The 5,891-nt window shown below is 30.1% G+C and overlaps 1 pseudogene; it reads right to left on the bottom strand.

Moving 5' to 3' along the window:
* Nucleotides 1-596, bottom strand: LOC148569653 (3'-5' exonuclease-like; annotated as a pseudogene).
* Between the last annotated feature and the right edge of the window lie 5,295 nt (nucleotides 597-5,891).

Genomic DNA, 5,891 nt, shown 5'->3' with positions numbered 1-5,891 from the left:
TTAATCATCCATGAGAAGCTTGTGACCAATCTTATAAGAAGCATGGGCATCAATGCATGCATACTCAACTTGCTCAATGCTCAAAACCCTAGCTTCCCAATTACTCATACTCACATGCTTAGGCTTCTTCATACTCAAACCAACCACATCCTTAGCCAGATCCTTCAACCCCAGCCGGCGAAACCGGCCGGGCCATTTTTCCATTGCAAGCTCTCTAATATCGGCATGTACACCACAATTGAGATCATACTCATTTCTAATCTTAGAAATATCATCACCAACGTCAACTCCCACAAAAATGAAATTAGGGTTCATGAGGAAGTTCTTGAGAGAAAGTGTCAAATTGTCAAATTGTTGTTGTCCATGTAACGAGAATAATTTGGCCTCCATTCAACATCTAAACCAACTACTACGGTTGATTTTCCAGCATAAAGAACATTGATTTCTTCAATCCATTGATCTACAATGATGGCTTTGTTTGTAACTGTTGTTTCAATTGCTTTTCCACCAAAGTTGATTGTGTATTTGGAAGCACCACTATTACTATTACTACTACTATTGCCAAATCTATGGATCCTTGATGATGTTCTATACATTTTTCTTAGGTAAAAAGAAAATGATGAGACAAACTTTGGTGGATCAAACTAGGTAGGATGAATGTGAAGAGATTTGGTAAAAATGTGATGTATTTATGGACCGATCAAATAAGAATTTAACGTTTTTCCTTCTTGTTTTGTTCTAATTAATAGTGAGCATATCAATGGTCAGTCAATAAGTGATGATGCTTTTTTTTAGGATGGACTTTTAGTGTTCCCAATTTCGTTGTTATGCCCAATGAAAGTGCATTTGTTGCTTAAGTAATGAGATGATATGGAGTACTATCTATCCTTTTTTTTTTATTACAAGTAAATGGTTAAATTCGTCTTTAGGTCGTGTTTGTTTACATGACACTAAGACAAAAACACATATAAATTAAAAGATATAAAATTGTGTTTGATAGATAAGACATAAATAAAAATATTGTGTTTAGAAATATTGAATTAGTGTATTTTGTGTCTATTCTAACAGGAAGGACACAAAGATACTAATAAATAACATAATTTATTTTTAAAATTTTTTTATTATTTTTGTTAATTTTTTATAATTATATTTTTTGTTATTATATTTTTTTCTCAAATGTTATGAACGAAAAAAATGAGAATAAATTAAATTTTTATAATTTATTTTATTTTATCACAAAACAAAATACAAGAATACTAAATTTTGTGTCTTTGGCCTTTGTTTATTGTTCTCAGTGTCTTATCTTATCCTATTCTTAGAAATAAATGCAGCCTAAAAAATTACTCGTTTTTCAAGTTAGTTCTTGAAAGTTTTTTTAATTAAATTTGTTTTTCAAATATTTTAAATTAATCATATTAGTCTTTTTGCCACTTTTATTGTTGACAGTATCAAAATTTATTGTTGCAACATATTAAGTAACAGCATAATATACATCTAATAGTTTTAATTGACTACTAATATAATAAATTTATGAAATTAGATTAATTTTAAATTAATGTAATTTAATTTCATAAAATTACTATATTAGCAGTTAATTAGAACCGTCAAATATGTATTGTGGTCAGTATGATATGACTTAATATGACATATTAATAAATTCTGATGCCATTAGTAATTAAAGTGATGAAAATATTAATATGATCAACTTGAAATTCCGTTGATTCAGACTCTGATGCCTAGAACATTTCATCTCGTCTATACATTTGATTTTTTTTTTTTAACTCTTTTTGTTTTATTTGGATGACTGTAACCCATAACTACCTTACTGCTTGATAACTTTTTGGATCGCCACTAACAAAATTTTTTGCAGGATCTTTTTCCACCTTGATGACAAAAGGGGGAGAAAAGAAAGATGGTATGTTAGCATTGGCTTAGTTTAAGGACAATGATGCTTGATTCTTATTACTATGCTTAACTTTAATTTGCCCTGTGCTGTTTGTCATGGTTGGTGTTAATTGCTTTGTGATTAGAAGTCATTGTTACTGTAATATATTACTTGAAAAAGTTGGTCTTGGCTGTTTTAAGCTTTATCCATTTGAAGATGTAAGCCATGATTAAGGGGGAGAGAACTGCTAACATTGAGGGGGAGTACTACACATTTCAAATGGTCAGCAAAGAGAAGTGTTCTCAACTCATTTAAATTACTGTTTAATTTCAATTATCCTCTTTTATCATATTTGTCATCAAGGGAGAGATTGTTGAGTTTAGTTTGATTTTGGGCAAACAAATGATGACAAACATTGGTTGGGTTAAAATCTCAATATTGTTTAATGTGTGTTTTATTGTTGCAGGCCTATTACTCATTTCACAGCCAAACAATGTAGCTGGTTTATTCCAATTCCCTTGGTGCTTCAAGCTAATGCACAAGTCCAAAGCATTTTAAAATAGCACCGTTCAGTAAAATAAAAGGCTATACATTTGATAAGAGAAAAAGGACAGCTGTCTACATCATGAGCAAAGCAGGATAGCTGAAAGAAAAAGAAATAAACAACACAACAAGGACAGCTGGGACACTCCCAATACTCCAAGGACATCAGTAAAGCAAAAATTCAGAATATGGGAGAACAAAACACAAACTTGCAAGAATGCAGAAGTAGTGGAGCAGCTCCTCGTATAGCAGAAAAAATGGAGCAAAAGAAAATGGTAATGCATGCCAAGAAAGAAAGCAAAGCCAAGGACAACAAAGATGGTGGACGGGTTCCTCAACTAGCAGAGAAAGTGGAGCAGAATGGAGCAAGGACTGCATGTCAGCTGAGACAGCTCCAACGGGTACTGGGACAAGGAAATGGAAGAGGCAAATTAGAGAGCAAACTAAAGATATATATCCAACCTCATTCCAACGTTTGAAGACAAGAAAAAGAGAGCAAATTCAGAGCATCATCTATTCACACTTGAGCTGAATTCTTTTTCTTCTACTAGTGCTTAATTTCTGATTTTTTGTTATGGCTATCTTGTGTCATCTTGTGTATTGAGAAAAGGCTGAAGATGTGAGTGAAAAAGCCAAGAGAAAAAAGGTAAGAGTGATGCATGTAAAAGCCACTGAAGTTTTGTGTATTTGGGTTGATGAAATAGGATTAGTTTCCCTTGCCAAGTTGGTTAGCACTTGGTGAGTTTGAATCTGTGTAGATTTCCCTTCCAAGTTGGGACAGCACTTTGGGTTGCTAAGCTTTGGTAAAGAAAGCTTAGGGGTAGATACTAGTTGAATTAGGGAGTAATTCAATAGTATTGGTGAATGTAATCAGTGGATTATAGTGAAAATTCCACCATGGTTTGTGGTAGAGACTAGACATAGGATTCATTGCACTTAGAATCCGAACCAGGATACATGCTGGTCTCTTTCTCTTCTTCCCTTCTCTTTTTCTGTTCTGCACATGAGACAAGACGAAAAAATCTTTTCTCAAATTTATTTTTATTTTTATTATTTTTTAAATTTACAATTTATTTTTTAAAATTTTTATTATTTTTATTAATTTTTTATAATTATATTTTTTGTTATTATATTCTCTTCTCAAATTTTATGAATGAAAAAAATGAGAATAAATTAGATTTTTATAATTTATTTTATTTTATCACCAAACAAAATATAAGAATACTAAATTTTATGTCTCTGGCCTTTGTTTATTGTTTTTAGTGTCTTATCATGTTCTCAAAAATAAATGCAGCCTAAAAAGTCACTCGTTTTTCAAGTTAGTTCTTGAAAGCTTTTTTAATTAAATTCGCTTTTCAAATATTTTAAATTAATTATATTAGTCTTTTTGTCACTTTTATTGTTGACAATATCGAAATTTATTGTTGCATCATATTAAGTAACAGCACAATATACATCTAATAGTTTTAATTGACTGCTAATATAATAAATTTATGAAATTAGATTTGTCACTTTTATTGTTGATAATATCGAAATTTATTGTTGCATCATATTAAGTAACAGCACAATATACATCTAATAGTTTTAATTGACTGCTAATATAATAAATTTATGAAATTAGATTAATTTTAAATTAATGTAATTTAATTTCATAAAATTATTATATTAGTAGTCAATTAGAACTGTCAAATATATATTGTGGTCAATATAATATGACTTAATATGAATATCAATAAATTCTGATGCCATTAATAATTAAAATGATAAAAATATTAATGTGATTAACTTAAAATTTTTTAAAGACGAATTTAATTAAAATAAATTTTTTGGAATCAATTTAAAAAGTGGATAATCTATGTGGACCATTTACTCCTTCTATTATTAATAATATATATGTTACTTTTAAAAAGAGTATTTTTCAATGTGTTATAATTATTAATATAGATTAGCTATTCTTCCCTGTCATCATATTTGTGTTTTTATAAAGAGAATGATGTTCAATGTGTAATTATTATTATTGAACAAAGAGATGGTGAAAAAGATCAATTAGTATCATCTTAATAAAGTATTATTTTTATTTATAAAGATAATTAAAAATGTCATTGATAAAACTATCATAAAAAAATCAATTCATCTTATATCTATAAAAAATAAAATTTGTTTAATAAAAATATTCAAACATCAAATTTACGTTAATTTTCTTAGAAAATTATGTTAAATAATTTCTAAATTCTCCTTTCATAAGTTTCGACACCCTCTTTAAAACTCTCACTCAAACACTATGCAAAAATTATTCAACCATAATTTTACTTTGACTCATAGACTAAGGAAATGACTTTAGGTAAGTTAAACTAATTGCATAAAATTATTCTTACAAAATATAATTGAAAATTAAATAATATTTTTGTCAATTAGATAATGACATGTGACATGATATAATAATAGAAGAGATTAATGTCATATTTTATAAAATAATAATATATAGAAGCGAAATTAAATTTTATTTGGACAATGTAAACCTATGATTTCTTTAAAAATTTTGTAAAAAAATTTAGCTCATTTAGGTAAATTAATGATATACTCCCAACTCACCTACCTATGTTCAACCACTACAATACTACTGCCATATAACGGCGGTTCTGGAGTCATATTGTAGCAGCTAAATACTCGTTGGAAGATAAGTTGCGGACAAACAATTTGCGGTGGTTTAAGCTAACCGCTGATGTTAAGCTTAGTTTGATTTTGGGCAAACAAATTATGATAAACATTAGTTAAGTTAAAAGTTCAATATTGTTTAATGTGTGTTTTATTGTTGCAGGTCCATTACTCATTTCATAGCCAAACAATGTAGCTGATTTATTCCAATTCCCTTAGTGCTTCAAGCTACTGCACAAGCCCAAAGCATTTTAACATAGCACCGTTCAAGTAAAATAAAAGGCTATACATTTGATAAGAGAAAAAGGACAGCTGTCTACATCATGAGCAAAGCAGGACAGCTGAAAGAAAAAGAAATAAACAACACAACAAGGACATCTGGGACACTCCCACTACTCTAAGGACATCAGTAAAGCAAAAATTCAGAATATGAAAGAGCAAAACACAAACTTGCAAGAATGCAGAAGTAGTGGAGCAGCTCCTCGTATAGCAGAGGAAATGGAGCAGAAGAAAAAGGTAATGCATGCCAAGGAAGAAAGCAAAGCCAAGGACAGCAGAGGTGGTGGACGGGTTCCTCAACCAGCAGAAAAAGTGGAGCAGAATGGAGCAAGGACTGCATGCCAGCTGAGATAGCTCCAATGGGTAGCTGGGACAAGGAAATGGAAGAGGCAAATTAGAGAGCAAGCTGAAGATATATATCCAACCTCATTCCAACATTTGAAGACAAGAAAAAGAGAGCAAATTTAGAGTATCATCTATTCACACTTGACCTGAATTCTTTTTCTTCTACTAGTGCTTAATTTCTGTT

This window comes from Arachis ipaensis, chromosome B3 (genome assembly GCF_059453495.1).
Source record: "Arachis ipaensis isolate K30076 ecotype BB chromosome B3, ASM5945349v1, whole genome shotgun sequence".
Lineage (NCBI taxonomy): Eukaryota > Viridiplantae > Streptophyta > Magnoliopsida > Fabales > Fabaceae > Arachis > Arachis ipaensis.
This window is presented reverse-complemented; position numbering and strand designations above follow the sequence as displayed.